Raw genomic sequence first — 18,581 nt, forward strand, 5'->3', positions numbered from 1 at the left:
TCTCTCTGAAATCAATAAAGATATATTTTAAAAAAACAAAAAAACCAACAAAGATGTTTTCAATGCATAAAATCCAGTCATGGATTATTATCCAGGATCTATAAAGAAATCCTGCAAATCAATAAGAGAAAAACCAACAACCCAACAGGAAAGTGGCCATAGGGTAGGAACAAAAACTTCTCAGAAAAGTAACCCAAAGCTCCAAAAAAATAGTAGCTAAAATAGAAACAGACTCATAGATAAAGCGATCAGATTGATGGTTGCCAGAGGGGAGGGGTTTGGGGGCTGGGTGAGAAATGTGAAGGAATTAAGTACAAATTGGTCTTCACAAAATAGTCACGAGGATGTAAAGTACAGTATACAGAATATGGTCAATAAAGAAAAAAAACCATAGTAGCTAGTAATCAGGAAATGCAAATTATAACAATGACCTTTTATTTCATATTCATAAGATTGACGATGGGCTAAAAGCACAATCCCAAATGTTGAGGATGTGGAGAAATGGAAATTCTCATACTCAGCTAGTGACGATAAACTGGTACAACCACTTTGGAGAACAATTTTGAACTAGCTGACAAAGCTGACAATGAGCATATCTAAAGACCCCAGCAATTCTATTTCTAGATGTGTATCTTGGAGAAACTTATTATGCCCTAGCCACAAGAATCCACATACAACAATGCTTTGGTCAGAACTGTGTATAAAAGAAAAAAATATATCTTTAAAGTCTTTTTTTTTTTAATCCCCACCAGAAGGTATTTTTCCCATTGCTTTTCAGAGAGAGTGGAAGGGGGAGAGAGACAGAGGAAGAGAAACTTCGATGTGAGAGAGACACATCGATGGGTTGCCTTCCGCACGCACCCTGACCGAGGCCAAGGATCCAGCCTGCAACTGAGGTACATGCCCTTGGCCAGAATCAAACCTGGGACCCTTCAGTCTGTGGGCCGAGGCTCTAACCACCGAACCAAACTGGCTAGGGCCAAAGTCTTAATAAGAGAATGAATAAAGAAAACTCGGTATATTCATAGAATGGGAGATACACAGCAATTAAAATGAAGTGAATTAACTTTATCAACATAAGTGAATCTTGAAGCACAATGTTGAATCCTAGAGGCAAAGGCGATACCAAGCCTTTTCATCTTATTAGAAGGCATCACCGCCCCTCGGCTGATCTCTTCCCTTGTCCTTTCTTATGTCATCTCCCGCAAAGCAACTGTGGCACATCCTGCTTATACCTTTCGATGGCTTCCCATGGAAGCCTTAATGAAGTCCAGACTTCTCACCAAGGTCCCCTTGGCCTTTGGCAATCCTCCCCCACCCCTCCCCTCCCCTCCCCTCCCCTCCCCCCTCGCACCTCACCTGCTCCACTCCCCGGTGTTTTCGGTGTTTCCGCGGTTCCAGCCTCAGGCAGGGCATGAGCTGTTCTTCCCCGTGGGCACCAGCCCGGCCCTCTGCCGCAGCATCAGCACCCGCGGCCGTTCCTTCTGTCGGGCGCGTTTCTTACCATCTCGGGCAGGGTTTTCAGGCAGCGTCCTGAGCAAGGCCTTTCCTCAGTGCCCTGCCAACCCCGGGCACTCAGCTCTCTGCCAGCCTGGACCACAGGAACACGGTTCCCACTTATCCGGGGTTTCGCTTTCCGCACTTTTAGTTACCCACAGTCAACCGTGGTCGGAAAATATTCAATGGAAAATCCCAGAAATAAACAATTCATGAGTTTTAACTTGCGCGCTGTTCCGAGCAGCGTGATGAGATCTCACGCAGTCTCGCGAGAATCACCCCTGGCCCGCGGTTCCCGCTGTAGACTCTCCGCCCCTTAGTTACTCAGCAGCTGGCTCTGCTATCAGGTGGATTGTCGCAGGACCGCAGTCTTTGGGTTCAAGTCACCCTTATTTTACTTAATAATGGCCCCAAAGCGCAAGAGTAGTGGTGTGGCTGCTCGGATGTGCCCAAGAGAAGCCTCTAAGTGTTTTCTTTAAGTGAAAAGGTGAAAGTTCTCAACTTAATATGGAAAAAAAATCATGCTGAGGTTGTTGAGAGCGAATCTTCTATCCGTGCAATTGAGAAGGAAAAAAAAAAAAATTCATGCTAGTTTTATTATTGCACCTCAAACTGCAGAAATTATGGGCACAGTGCATCACAAGTGCTTAGTTAGGATGGAAAAGACAAAATTTGTGGGTGAAGACAAGAACAGAAAATGTGTTCTGATTGGAGGCAGCGTGTTGCACCAGGAAGCACTGAGCCTATAAGGCTTCAGCGAGGGAGCCCCTGAAACGAGTGACGACACACCGTTTACTGCAAGTAAGGGATGGTCACACAGATTCAGGAATAGGTCTGGGCTGAAAAACATGAAAATTACTGAGAGGTTGCATCTGCCAGTGAAGAAGCTGCTGCCGCCATATTTCTGGCAGAATTGAAAAGTTGATTAAGGATACTGTCCAGAGCCCGTCTTCAATTATGGTGAAACTGGGCCCTCCTGGAAAAATATGCCCAATAGAACCTATACTCATAAAACTACAAAGGAGGCACCAGGGCCTAAAGCAAGGCAGGACAGATTAACTGTGGTACCACGTAGCAATGCTGCAGGCCTATGACAAAGCTGAGTTTAGCGTACAGAGTGAAGAACCCACACACTCACAAAACCAAAAATTATCTACCCGTGTTCTAGAAGCATAATTAGAGAGCGTGGGTGACAGCTCTCTTGTCTATGGAATGGTTTCACCAACGCATGACAAAAAGAAGGCTGAGTACTGTACAATATTTTGAGAGAGAGACCACGTTCACATATCTTTTATTATAGTATATTGCTATAATTGTTTTATTTTATTATTAGTTACTTTGTTCATCTCTTACTGTGCCAAATTTATAAATTAAATTTTGCAATAGGTATGTATGCATAGGAGAACACCTTCTATATATAGGGTTCGCACTATCTGCGATTTCAGGCATCCATCCACAGGAGGTCTCAGAGCATATCCCCCTCTGATAAGGGGGCCTCCGTATCTTCTTTACCACTTCACGCAGTTACAGGAACCTGCACTTACCCTATGTGGTCATTCGTTTACATATTTAGGACAAGGGTCTGGCTTTACTCACCACCATACTCCCAGGGTCTAGAGTAGTGTCCAGCATAGAGCAAACACTCAATAAATATGGTTGATTTATTTATGTAAATTTTAAAAACACACAAAACTATGCTATATAATGTTATAGACACCTAGGGATGTAGAAGAAGATAAAAACATGAATGGGAAAGATACACAATCACTTTGGGATAGAGTTTATCTCTGGGGACCTTAGATGGTCAACAGGATCAGAGAGTAGGACAAAGAGGCCTTAATCTCAATATGCGATTTTTTTTAATTGTGAAGGAAATACAACATTTACTAAATGTACTTATTTGTTAAATCTGGGTGGTGGTTATATGTAAGTATTGCTAAAGTATTTTTTATAATTTTCTGATCGAGATATTTCATAATAAAAACACAATTTTTTGTTTTTAAAAGACTTGAAATGACAAAATTATAGAGATGGAGAACAAATTAGTTGTTAGGAATGGGGGAGGGGTGGTGACGATAAGAGGGTAGCAGGAGGGAGATCTTAGTGGTGACCAAAAAGTTCTATCTATATCCTCATGTTGGTGGTAGATACACTAATATACAGATGACAAAATAGTGTAGAATTATATGTACATACACTTTGTGACAATGTCAGTTTTGTGGTTCTGTTTGTGCTACAGTTACATAAGACGCAACCCCTGGGAAAAACTGGGGGAAGCGTATACAGGTCTTCTCTGTCCCTCTCTGTACTACCTTCGTCACTTCCTCTGAATCTATAATTATTTCAAAATAAAAAAGGTTTTTTAAATAAAAAGATAACTACATAGCCCACCTAAAGTAACATTATTTCTATTTGACAGATGAGACAAGTGAGGCCCCCAAGAAGGAAAGCACTTTGTAGAAGGTGGTGTATGGGGCAAGGGAGGGAGGCCTGCGAAACCTCCAGTTTTCGTTGAACAACCAAGTGAACACACCCATGGGTCTAGACCCCTTAGTAGCCCTTTGTTAAGGCTCTGATATCACAGTGACTTCCCAGTGAGTAACTCAGGATGCATGATATAGCTGAAGACCCCAGGTATGAAATATTAAATCAGATATTAAAGTTGTATAACCTGGCTTAAAATCCCAGCTCTGCCACTTAGTAAGGGATTGATCTACTTCAACCTCTTTGAGCCTCAGTTTCCTCATCTGCAAAATGGGGATGATGTGATTACATGCCACACCTTGTGTTTAAATCAAATAATACATGTAAAATGCTTGGCATAAAACTTGGCACATAGTAAGCATGCAATGAAAAGTCAAGAAACATAGCCTATTACCAGTAAAGTAAATCCAAATACATCTATTTTTCCCGAGGATCCTACTATGCATCACACTGTCCAAGATACAACCAAGTTTTTGTGCTGAGTGAAGTCTGAAGGTTCTTGCTGAGAAGTATTAAATTGTGGGTAAGTGGAGGTAGGGGTGAGGACAGAGGTAAGGCAAACTAAATAAAATGACCACAGTTGCCTATGTCCTCTATTTGCTATGAGAAAGTAGCTGGGAGCCCTGGCTGGTGTGGCTCAGTTGGTGGGGCCTCGTCCTGTGCACTGAAAGTCTGCTGTTTGATGCCCCCCCAGGGCACATGCCCAGGTTGCAGGTTCGACCCCTGGTAGGGGGTGTGCAGGAGGCAGCTGATGGATGTTTCGCTCTCACGTTGATGTTTCTCTCTCCCTCTCCCTTCCTTTCTCTCTTAAAATCAATAAAAAAAATTTTTTTTAAAAAAAAGAGAGCGAGAGAAAGTAGCTGGGAGAACCATACTCCACCAGGAAAAGAATATAAAATAAAATGGCTCATTTTGTGTGTGTAACCCTGTAGACTACCATAGGGTATAATCACAAATTCAATGTCCAACAATATAGAACGAGATTAACCAGACACAAAGCCAAAATTAGCTATATACTTGACGTTCCCAAAGACTACAGAGAGACTATAGATTGTGGTAGTTTAAAATTGAACAGAAAAATGTGGGCACTTCTTTTCTTTGGTCATGAACCAACTAAATTTAAAACTACTGAAACTAGATTTAATCTGTGAGAGGAGGACCAGGCTCCACTTTCAGTTGGCCGAAGAAAAGCATTCCAGCTCCAGAAGCACACACACATACAAGAAATTGGAGACTTAATTTATTCTCAAAAGGTACGTTAAAGTTGACAACAAACCCATTTGAAAGTCTAAAATCAGAACAACAAAGAAAGTAGAAAGAATTGGTCTTTCAATTGAATTTATAATAACAGCACGTGAGACATGTCTTCCAAAATATATAAACCAGGTATCTAAAAGAGGAAACAATCTAAAATAAAATTATTTGTAAAACTAAATCACAAAAATTAGCTAAAATGTGAAGTATTCCTAAAATACTTGGAATCAGTAAAATATCTGTCTTATGAAAAGAAAAAAAAGGTAAAGCATATTTTATTTTCAGTAATGAGTGAGATTCCAAAAGCATAATCATCCCCCAAATCAGTAATATTTTTGACGAAAAGTACTTGTTTCATTTTGACAAGATATTAAGTATACCAGTAAACCCAAGTTTAATACCCATCGCATATTTTGCAAAAATAATGAAATCGAGGTAATAAAAGAACCCTTAACAAATCCCTACTTTTAAAGTATTTGCTGACAAAAAGAATCGATACCCTGTGTTTCTGGTTGGATTACTCAATTTGACATATTAACAGAATGCAGTAAAATTTGCTTAAAATGCTGGTTATATAATGGTGAAATTCTCTTTTAAGTTTTACTTAAAACACAAAGTTTTAAATGATAAATGATCTACTAGCACAAATTTTTCCCTTAACTTCAGTGTCCGAGAGCTGATATTCCTCCATTAACTCCCTTATATAACATTCTTCCTAGCAATGTGAGTAAGGATGTGTTCCTATCAGCATCTGGCAGAACAACAAGATTCTCTACAATGAATTAATTTCATATGACTTAGAAAAGAAAAGAATTACATCTAAAGAAATAAGATAAGAATAATAAAATGAACCAGAATATCTCTTATGGAAAATAAAAATGGAAAAATCATATCAATTTCATTAGTAAATTGTCAATTAAAGGATAGATTTGGGGAAGAATATCTCCTAAAGTCTTAATGGACTTAAAAAGTTAGAGGAGTTAGGCAGCAGAGATCATAATAGTCAAGAGACATCTTTGTTTCACTTTTAAGCTTTTTTACAGAATATGTAAAGAGCTGTAAAAATGAAAGTACTGTAATATTGAAGATCAGTTTTAGTCAAAGTAAAGAAAAGGAGATTCAGAGTTAAGCTAAAATTTCCTATCTTGTTGTTATCTGCATCCTTTCCTAAATGTAAATGCATTTTTAACTTGAATTCATGATCATCAGAATTCAGAGTATAAAAATGTATGTATGTAAAAATGTTAAAAGCAGCTGAAGTTAGAAACCGATTTATGTTCCCCTTCTTATTTCAAAAACAATTTATTTTCAGATTTCTAATGGCATCCCCCAGGTGCTTCCTGCCAGTTGCAAAGAATGTTCTATTTAGGGACAACATAGAATGAGCCATTTCACTTCCTTTCTTCCTGCTGGCTTCCAGTGTGTTACAGGGAAATTAGGAGTTTGAAATGAAGAGTTTTGATTAAACAGGCTTTCTATACCTGTTGGTTTAGTTCCTTTATTTTAAGGCATAAGCCTTTGTATGAAAGCCACAGAGATCCAGACTTTAAATGGAAATTTCATTTCAGTTTAGTTTGGGGTTTGTTTGTTTGTTTCCTTTGTGCTGACATCTAGATCCTATTCTGATGTGGCTGTGTCTTTGTTTAAGAGGACTTTTGAGGCTGAGGGAGCTGAGTTCTGAAAGGGCCATTTTCCAAACAAGCAGGTAATTTGTGAAATAAAATACTTGTCAAAGTCCTGTAATTCCCGAAGAGTTGGCTATAATTTAAAAGGTATTATAAGTGCTACTATGATCGCTTATTAAGCAATTTCATAGCAACTTGAACTACAGGTTTTTTGCAACGTGACTTATGTCTTGGCCTCTGGTTATAGCTTGGCTTCATCTGCAATAGGTGTTAACACTAAAAAGCTTAAAAATAAGAAATGAAATGTTTCTGTATAGGGAGACTGCTCTAAGAATTTGGGGTCATAAGCAGAGGAGGGGAGAGTCTAGATACACAGTTGGCTCCCTGTGGTAATAACCACTGGCATAGTTAATTCCCTCTCCAGAACCACCTTTCAGTTGCAGGAAATCAATTCCATTGTCCCGAAAACTGGCTACCCCTCTGGTACCATGAGTGGCTGGTATGTATGAAAAGAAACAAGCACAAAAGGAATGAGGAGAGAAAGCTAGGAGAGGGGGTCAGAGTGGGGATGACAGGGAGTCAGAGAAGGAGGAACTTTTTACCACGGTTGTGCTCAATCAATGTCTTTTGAACAGAACTAATTGAAGATGATATTATTAAACATTAAATTTTGGGTTTGTTTTTTTTTTTTCAATTCTGCCCCAGAATTTCTAAAGACAGTAAATTGTTTTATTTGGAGCCACCAGCAAAGCATGAAGCCATGTGCCTGCCCCTTAGCTCTGGATGTCTCTGGTCGTGCCGGCTCTAAGGCTCTCCAGGCTGCTGGGCTCAGCCTCTTGCTGGTGCTAAAGGCTGGCCCAGCACTTAGCACTCCAGGGACATTCTTCCTGGAATGGAGATTTAACTTGCAGGTCACTTAATTAGCAAATGAGCAAGCTTATTTGGTCTCAATACTAAATATGCTATTTAAAAACTAATAGTATTTTAAGGAAAACCCTCAATTATACTTACAACTTAAAAGACAGTAACTTATTTAAGACTGAAATATTAATTGGTGCACCCTTTTTAGAATATGGTTTGGAAATACCTATTAAAATGTTAATGCACAGCCCTGGCCAGGTAGCTCAGTCAGTAAGAGCATTGTCTGGGTATGGCAAGGTTGTGGGTTTGATCCCAGGTCAGGGCACATACAAGAATCAATCAATGAATGCAAAAATAAGTGGAAGAAATCAGTTTCTCTCTCTCTCAAACTAATAAATAAAAAATATTTTTAAAAAATGTTAATGTGCATATCCTTTGACCCTAAAATTTCACTGCTAGAAATTTACTCAACATATATATCCCCAGAAGCACACAGCAACATAAGCACAGACATGTTTCCTGCATTGTTGTTTGTAATAGCAGAAAGCTGGAGACAACCTCAATGTCCACTGGTAGGGGACTGATCCAATGAATGGCGGTGCATTTTATACCATGGAATATGGTGCACACGTGTATGAATGAGGTAGAGCTTTCTGTCAGCATGAAAGATTTGTAAAGCTAGGTAGATATATTCTCAAATGTTAAATTAAAAAAGCAAATCGCAGAGCAGAATGTATAATACTGCTTTTTAAAATCAATTGAAATATATGCTATCTTGCATTTAAAAATTCTGGAAGAAAAAAAAAGAAACTTTTAACAACAGTCACCTCTGGAGAGTGGGACCAGAGGGGTCAGCAATTTTATTTTTTGCTTCATCGCCTTCCGAACCGATTAGATTTCTAATCATGGTAATAACCATGTTATTACTTTTAGATGCATTGAAAACCAGCTCATAATAAAGATACCTTAAACGTGCATGAACAAAAACAGAACGGGTGCTCTTTTTTGAGCCGGTCGGTGGAAGCCCCTTTGCCCAGCCACGCGGGTGACTGAGGCTGGGGAGCGGCTGTGAGCCCAGTCCCCACCCGGCAGACGGAAAGCGCAGCTGTCCGCTCAGTCCCCTACCCGCCTGGTGTGCTTTCCATTCCAAACGCCCCGACATCGGTCAGTTTCGAAACATCCCTCCTTCCCAGTCTGCACCGCAGGAGGTCCGGGAGCCCCAGGGCGCTGGGTCGCGCTGGGAGGAGCTGCCCGGCGCAGCCGCGGGCCAGCGGGCTCCCCACGCAAGCGGGCGGCGCACAAACAACTTTTTCTGCATCACCCGGGGCGCCGCGGTCAGCGTCCCGTCCCCGTGGCAGCTCCGCACGTCCGAGACCTGCGACCTGCGACCTGCGAGCAGCCCCGTGGCCGCCCGGTGGCCGCGCGGCTGGAAAACGCTCCGGGAGGAAGAACAGAAACTGCGCGAGGCGCCTCCTGCCGCAGACCGCAGGCGGGCACTTTCGTCTCCTGACTCGTCTTTTTCTTTCGCCCTTAACTGGTTCCTAGAAATATCTGCCGCCGTTTCTTTCCTGGTCTTGTGTGTAAATCAAAGTCACTCCTTTCCTGTCTCTCGCTGAGTCTGGGGTTTTAGGTCCTTTATTAGCCATGAAAGCTCTCTGTTCCCGTGCTTCGTCACCCTGCCCATGAAATGATTTTGAAGAAGTTGGGCTTGAAGGTCTGCAGCTTCAATATTTCTTCCAAATCTGAAATATTTCTCCTCTAAAAATTATATTTCAAGAAAGCATTTTTTATTTTTATTTTTTAAATAGTCCTTTTGCTCCAAGAGTAGCATTCTGAGGCTTAACTATAGTGCCAACGAGTCCGGACTTGCTACCCAGCCAGTTCTTTTAAGGGAGAAGCCAGTGAGTTTAAAGAAAAGTTAACTCATCGTATTACCAGGTAATGTCTCTCATTTCTTCAGTAACTATCTCTAATGGGCTTTTCAAATATTTATAATATTAATGAAGAAAAGGACTGTGATTTTCATGTGTAAATTGGGAAGCTAACCTTTCCAGAGTCCGTTTCTCCCAAACCCTGCTCTGCCTCCCTCCAAAAAACAGCAAGAAAACAGTAATCAAATCTCCAGGTTAACCCCAGAGTCGTCCCCCCTGGTTACTGGACTGAGAAATGTTATTTAGGAAATAAGGGGAAAGGTGCCTTTTTCTAAAAGTTTGGGGGCTAGTCCAGTGTCGGTAGCTAAAACTGTATTTTACGGTATCGGTTACTCTTAAAAGTCCAGATACTTGCTTATTTTTGCCAAAATCCATATGAAAAATCCAGTACTTTGTCAACCTTCTCAGCTTGGGCACTAATGGAAGGTGCCGTTAACAGCCCTCAAAACTGAAGTTCCTTTATTTCTTCTGCCACTTGAGAAAAAGTTCTGCCACAAAACTGTAATAACACTAAGTTCCTACAAATCAACTTGGAGATATCTAAATGTGTATTTCCTAGAAAAAGTGCCAGACACGAGTTTTATCTGGCAACCACAAAAATACATCAGACCACAAAACTATACATTCCTGGACCTCACAAGAAGCATGGCAGGGAACTTCAGCCAGCCAGTCAAAGGTCTCAGCTGCAGCCCCATCTGCAACTCAACATGGGCAACAATGCAGAAATTAACTACTGCTACCGAGACAGGGCAGGCTCCCCCCACCCCAAAAAGTAATGGGTAGAAATTTCAAATCCACCTTCTCAATTTCTGGTTTTAGATTACATAGGACTATTCAACCCACCACCACACTAAACTCACACGAAAACAACCAGAAAGTCCAAGTAAAGGGAATTTTTATTTGCACATCCTGTGTTATTTTATGTGAAGACAAATGACAAAAAAACTTGAGAATTTTAGGTAAAAGCACCATGTCCTAGAATGTCACAGTTGGTATAAATTCTGCAACTAGAGTATGGTACAATTGATGTACGTAAGGGCCTTGAAACAGGAAGTGCCTTGGAATCTATCAGTCATTTATTCAACACCTAAAATGAAAACGCAGGGAGGATTACAAGGCATTTCCTGCAGAGAATTCCCAGTCTCGCTAGAAAGATAACACTGTAACTGTTCAAAAAAAGTGTAGGATTGGCAGATGGAGAGGCGAGGAGCAAGGGTTTTTCATTGTCTCTCCACACTACTTGGTTTTTTAAACCACACTTACATGTATGACTATGATAGAAGTTTAAGAGTTAAGTCATGATAGCAATGGAAAGGGAGGGACAGGCATGACAAGCAGTAGGAAGAATTCTGCTCTCGAAGAAGGGTGCATGTGGATTCCTCCCTCTGCTTTCTGTCCCAGATCTATCAACAGGTTCACTCTGTCCCTATAACCTCCCACAAATTCTTCCTCCTCACCTTCCTTCCCAATATATATTTAAATTCCTATTGATTTGAGAGAGAGAGAGAGAAATATCGATAGGTTGCCTCCCCACCTGGGAATCGAACCCACAACCTTTTTTCTTTTTTGGTGTACAGGACGATACTCAACCAACTGAGCCACCCAGCCTGGCAGGCCAACTCCTTTTCTTTAAGTACTGGTCAAAAGCCGCCTCCACTCTGATGCCTTTCCTGACACCTACACCTTCAAGCAGCCCAGGTGTTTCATCTCTGCTTCCACTATTCTTTGTACACACATTATATTGATTATCTCATTGTATAGATCACCCTTGAACAACATGGGGGTTACAGGCACTGACTCCCTCACCCCACACAGTTGAAAAGCCACATATAACTTTTGACTCCCCCAAAACTAAACTACTAACAGCCTATTGTTGACTGGAAACCTTACCGATAACAAAAACAGTTGATTAACACCTATTTTGTATGTTATATATATATATTATATGCTGTATCCTTACAATAAATAAGCTGGAGAAAATGTTATTGAGAAAATACATTTATGGTATTTATTGAAAAAAATCCCCATATAAGTGGACCCACACAGTTCAGACCCATGTTGTTCAAGAGTCAACTATACCATAATTGCTGGCATGTGTGTCTCCCCACTACCCAGAATCTCCTTAAGGGCAGAGATTGTTTTTAACTTTCTCCAGGACTTTGCCTTGTGCCTGGCACAAGTAAATACTCAGTAAGTAGTTGTTGAATGATTGAGTGAATAACTAAATAAATGAGATAAATATAAAGAGAAGTCAAAAATAACAGTAGCCCTGGCTGGGTGGCTCAGTTGGTTGGTGCACTGTCCTGTACACCAAAAGGTTTGGGGTTCGATTCCCAGTCAGGGAACACACTTAGATTGTGGGCTCAATCCCCGGTCAGGGTGTGTATGGGAGGTAACTGATTGATGTTTCTCTCTCTCTCTCTCTCTCTCTCTCTCTCTCTCTGTCTCTTTCCCTCCCCCTTCGTCTTTCTCTAAAATCAATAAACATATCCTCGGGTGAGGATTTTAAAAAATAATAATAACACTTCAGTTTCTGATCTGGGTTAATGTAGAAAAAGTGAAATGGAGAATGAAGGGGAAAATTGTGTTCATAAAATTTTGAATTAAGTAAATTTTACATATGCTAATTTTCCAAAGATAATAACCCATGATACAGTAGAGGATAATTGTCCATTAAAACACAGCGCTTATTCTGGTATAAATATGCTGTAGAAAAAGACCCCAACCTAGAAACAGGTTGCATTCTAAAACATGATATGCAAACCAGTTGTCTGGAATTTAGAATACAATTTCCCTCAGAAGCCAATTTAAATTGGTGATAAGGTACGCAACTTATCACACAAAAGTCCTTCTAATTTATAATGTGCCTAAATGGGTCTACGTTTAATTTAAAATTGCTAGAAAATAATACTATTCAATAATCTTGCAATACAGCTAATTAAGTGAAACAGTAAGCAGTAGAAGTGAATGTGAGCTTTATTCGTCTTGAACATTGACAACTGGGGAAAGATAGGTTTAAATGTAGCAGGGTGAGGAAGCCCAGGAGACATTTGTGAAGATCAGAAGGAATCTCTAGTTATTTCAGAAGCTTTTGAGGTGAGTAGCCCTAGCTCTTTAATATGTATAATTTCACTTCAAGTCTTAGGACCTTTCCTTCTGGCTCACAAATGGCTCATACAAAGGAAATAGAGATATTATTTTGCACTACTTGAAGAAATTTTGGAAGACAACAAAGAAAGGAGGAATGGATTAAAGAGACTATGTGTGTCCTATAAAGTTTACCTGAGGTTGAATTAGCCCAACTAGGGAGAAGAAAGAAGAAAGAAGGTATACATGGCATGGTATATGTGGTGGCTATTACTGCTGCTCACCAAATACTTGATTTTCTCCTCTTGTGCACAGGGGAGGACTGGACTGCTTGGCCCCCTTGTGGTTGAGTGGCACCATTTTACAGAGTTCTGTCCAATGAGTTAGGAGTAGAAGTGACAGGGCATTTAAATGCCAACAGAGATCCCTGGATTTCTCCTTTCCCACTGGTTCAGCAACCCAGTCATGGTCAAGGAGGTGGCTGCTATGTCAGTCTGGGTTCCTGAATGACTAAGAAAAGAGCCTCCCTGATGACACATGACAGACATATATATGGGTAGAGAAATCTTTGTTATAAGATTAAACTGTTGTTATTTTAAGCCTCTAAGAGTTTGGGGATGTTTGTTTTGCAGCATAACCTAACTTATTATGACTGACCCATTATTCATATAATTTACCTGCAGAGAAAGGAAAGGTGTGATAGAGAAGAGATGGTGGGTTATAGTTGCACTAGATAGATCCTCAAAGGGGATTAGAGGGAGGAAGGAGAGGAATAAATTCAGATGGAAGGAATCCTTCCAAGCTGGATGCTCTGGGCTTTGAGAGATCTTGTGTTACCTCTGAAATCAAAGTCCTAATAATATCACAATCACACATTGGGCAGACAAAGTCAGAGCCCTCTACTAACTGCATGTGACTAAAACGTACATGGCCTAGCATACATCGTTGAGGCACATGCTGGCTGCAGGCCTCAGAGCTTAAAAGCATGTGTAAGCTTATTGAGAAAAAGGATAGTAGAGTGAATAAAAGCATGGGTTTGGAGTCCGACTGGCCCGAGTTCAAATCTCAGCTCTCTCTTTTAAGTCACTAAATCTTTCCCTGTCAATCTCCTTCTAAAGTGGAGATAAAAGCAGAATCTATTTGGAAGGTTTGTTGGGAGCACTGAGTGAGGTCATCCTTGTAAAGCATCAAGTGGAGTGCCTGGCATTACTAAATGTTCTAGCTTTTTCCAGTTCCCTGGAAGCCCAAGAGTTGGTTTGTTATGGAATGGCCACCTCACTGCCGTGCCTGGAACATCATAAATCCCATGGTAGCTGCCACCTGGATCTCTTGGGACTTTTAGCCACTGCCAGGCTCAATGATGTTCCTCTGCCTCTGCCAATGAGGTCTGCATACACCCACCCTCCTAGAGTGTGCCCCAAGATCAGAGGTGCCCCACTTTAAAACAGATGAGGAAAATACAAATAGGCAAGGTGAATAGATTAGGGAAGGATCATTTATGCTCCAAGATTCTTTTCACTTTACCAAAGTGAATCTAATAATTCCCTTAGTACTTTCTAGGTTTTTTGTAGTTTTCTCTTTTCTTTTCTTTTCTTTTTTTCTTTTCTTTTCTTTTCTTTCCTTTCTCCTTCCTTCCTTCCCTCCCTCCCTCTTTTTTTCTTTGACTTCTTTGACAGAGAAAAAGAAAAATTAAGCTCACTGTCATCCCTATCCATTGAAGTTCGATCAATCAGAAATGAGAATGATCTACGTAAATGACTTGCAAAAATGTATCACTTGCCCACAACTGTCTGGGATCACGTCTGTTATATTGGCTCAGGGAGCAGAGCAAAAACAGCCCTCCAGGTCCCTTGATAATGAAAATTCACCCGAAGGGTTATTGTGATAATGACCAACACACAGCAGATCCTGCGTCTCCATCAGAACCAAGATCTAAAAACCGAAGTCCAAACTACTCTTTGCTTATAGGGTAGCACTCAAAGATCCATAGACAGAAGAAAACACAAGATTCTTTTAACCAGAAAAGCAATGGAGTCAATTGACTCCAGCTGTGGAAAAGTCCAGAGTTAGAAGGAAGTTACTGTTTTTTCAAAATAAATGAGAATATATTAAGGCATAGAGACAAAATCCACACTACAGTTTAGGTAGAAATTTAGACTCCAGAGAAATGTAGAGCTTGCCTCTCCTTTGACCACTCCCAGCCCACTGGGAGAGAGACTGCTCTGTATCCGGGCACATAGGGTACTTCACTGGAACAACTGAAAAGCATGAAGGCGCCAAGCTTCTCATTTTACAGATGGCATAACTGAGACCCTAGGAGATTCAGTGTTTGGCCCATGGTCAAACAACCAGAAGCAGACCCCAAGTTTTCCAATTCCTAGTTCAAGGTTCTGCCCACTGGGCCACAACTTCCTACTTTCCTGGGAATGGAATCTGCCAACTACCTAAACTCACGCAGTGTAGAAGCTGGCCTTCAAAGAGAAGCATGCATCTGTGGAACACAAAGCTCCAAACTCCAGCACAAATATGAGCCTACAGACAAGGGGAGTCAATGTCTGCACCCCTCCCCAATCTTCTCCCCAACCACTGCCCCCTTCCCAGCCCTTCACACCTATCAGCTCACACCTAACCAGTCTCCTAAATTCCACACTTGTTTTTTTCCAAGCCATTTCCAAAGGGCTTCCAGAGGATATAAAATATAAACCTAGTTCAGTTACTCCCCCATGGCACTCTGGATAAATTCCAAGCTCTTCAGCAAGGCTTGTAAGATATGCCCCTGCTCACCTCTACCCTCCTCTTCAACCTTTCGCAGAAAGACCTTCCTCACCAAGGGGTCTAAAGACGTTAATTTGTAGCACCTGCCAGTTTCCGTAGTGTAAATATTCTCACCATAGCTGATTTCTGTCTACCAATGCTTTACCCGTAGTGATTTAGTTCATAATATCTCTAAGTACTGTATTTAACAATTGCCTCTCAGGAGTCCTCAGCACACCACTGATTCTCCAGCCTCAATTTTCTCATCTTGCCATCTTTTTAGTCATTTGGTTGTTTATTAACATCCTCATTGCCTGATGGACAAGGAAAATAAAGTGAGTGAACAAAGAAGCAGCTAATGTCTATCAGTGGCTCTAGTAAAGGAGACTGAATGGGGAGAAAGTTGAAACCAGTATTAGCTAGATGTGTTTGTGAGTTTCACTTACCCCCTTCTCTCTGCCCCTATTACTGCAGACAACTAAAAGCAGATGTCCTAATCAAATATGCAAAATGCAAACACACTTTCTGACCAAATATAGTATTGATGACCACAACCTGGAAATGGCAAAGAGGAGAAATAAGCTGGAAACCCAAGAAGGGTCAAGATCAATCACGATGGCAGAGGGGAGGTTCAAATGGGAAATCAAACAACTTCTCTGGGTAGAAATAACATGGAAAATATTTTTCTGAATGTTAAAGATCACAGCAGCCCTCTGGGCCAAAATCTAAACAGGAAAAAACATACCAAACTAACAGAAGGGAAAACCGTTTAGCAAAATATAAATTTTTCTCCTAACACGGTTAAGAAAATATAGAAACATTTTATGGAGTTCTGTGAAGTCTCACTCTCTCCACCATGGAAATGGGAGGGCTCCTTGGGTGGTATTTTTGCTTAGATAGAAGAGGAAGGCAGCTGACCATATGTCCTTCCCTCTCTCTAGGACCCTGGCTTGCCTTCCCCTCCCGTTTCTAACAGAGGCAGCGCGACATGAGTAATAGTTCACAAAATGTGTGCCTGATCTCCAGGGCAAGTCAGAGTTCCTATAAGTTAAGGATACAGTTCCAAGTGAGACTGTCTGTAAAAGCAGTCTTATTTTTATAGCTCACTGAACGTTTACTGACGTGAGCCCCATTCTCTGGGACAGCACTCGTCTGATCCAGCCTCTTGTTGACAAAGCTCCTGGAGGGGTACAAAGGAATATCCAGCTGTGCTCCATGATTTCAGCGTACTTACTATCCAGGCACTGGGGACTCCAGGGCTTTTAAAGGCCACCATAGCAACCATAGCAACAGCTGTTGCTTTACTTTGGTAAGAAGGTTAAGTAACCTGAACTCAAGCCACATAGAAAAAAAACTGGGGGAAAAAATGTGAATACAGGAATAAAAAAGTATATGCCTATGTAGGAGTGAAACAAGACTATCACAGCCCTAGCTGGTCTGGCCCAGTGGTTAGAGTGTCGGCCTGGACTGAAGGGTCCTAGGTTTGATTCTGGCCAAGGGCATGTACCTCGGTTGCAGGCTCAAGCCTTGCGGGAGGAAACCAATCAATGTCTCTCTCACATCGATGTTTCCCTCTCTCTCCCCTCTTCCACTCTTTCTGAAAAGCAATGGGGGAAAAAATATCCTCGGGTGAGGATTAAAAAATAAATAAAAATAAATAAAATGACTGAATTCTTAAAAAAAAAAAAAGACTATCACAAAATCACTTCCATATAGACAAGCAGAAGGAAGGGAGGGCATTTACATTTCAATAAAATGAAATGCAACTTAAGGAGTCTCTGATACTCTGATACTTGAAAAAAAAATTAAAGCATGCACATAACAAATGTGTGGTATTTGAGGCTAGCTACTTGTTTGAAAACCTGAAAGGAATCAAAGAGAGAGACTAAGAGACAGATTTAATCTCAAAGTATTCTAAATCATTCAATCACCCAACTCGAGAACATAATGACTCTCTTTCACTGGACTGTAATACGGCCAGCGGAGCTATGTCAGAGGAGCTAAAAGGGCAACTTAATGACACAAAAGGGAGAAAGTGAGGCAGGAATTAACTGCCATTATGCCCATGAGCGGGCAAAAGAATGGACTCCACCGGTGCAGACAGGAGGTGGGCAGTCACCCGGACACGACTGTGTGTGAGTCACATCTGGCAGAAGCAGAAATGAGATCATAAAAGAGCATGGATGGCAGGGTTTAGATACTAAAACAGAAAATAGGTTAGAAACGTTGAGGAGTTAAAATGAATGCAAAACTCTAACGTGGATCAAGACATCATGAAACCCCGCAGAAGCCGATTATTTGAAGTGGGGTGGAAGGAGCCAAGAATTGGAATTATCTCATATAGTATTCCAAAGGCCTCCGGTCAGTTTCAGAGGAAGAAAAATGAGATGTTAAAAGAATTGTAGGGCTTACAGGGTATAGAAATACAGTATTGACAATTTAAACAGAGTACAAGGGTGCAGTTTTTACAACTAAGCTGTTAAAATATGCGTTCACTGACCGCCACCACCGATTTGCTGGATGGTGTGTGTGTGTTTGTGTGTGTATATATATATGCAAATTTCCTGACTTCCCTGGGTCTGATAGTCTTCAGTAAAATGCAAAACTAAATTACATTAGGAAAGTGGAAAACACAAGGCCCATTAGTAAACAAAAGGCCTAGAATGAATGACAACCCTTTTTTGCTCCAGAAGCTAGAAATGACCACTGGGAGACAAGAGAGGCCTGAGCCCAGCTGTTAGATGTAACCACAGCCACTCACCCCCACCACCCTGTGCCTACCCACACGGAGCAGAACACGGCCTGGTCTCAGGACATTCCATCCCGTGGATTATTTGATGACGTCTCTGTCTCTTACCCTCCTACCAGGGTACAATTTTCTAAAAGCAGAGAAAATCCTTCCCAAGAAAATAAACACTCCCAAACAACTGCACCATTCTCTTACCTATTTGGATTACATAATTACTATGAAGTCAGGATTTTTTACTGACACACCAGAAAAGAACTCTCAGCTCATAAGCTGAACTGCCTTTTCTCCACTGTCCAAAGCCCTAAAAACAAAACAGAAAACCCCAGCTCCCTAAAAAGC

Source organism: Miniopterus schreibersii, assembly GCF_964146895.1.
Source record: "Miniopterus schreibersii genome assembly, chromosome: 2".
In the NCBI taxonomy this organism is placed as follows: domain Eukaryota; kingdom Metazoa; phylum Chordata; class Mammalia; order Chiroptera; family Miniopteridae; genus Miniopterus; species Miniopterus schreibersii.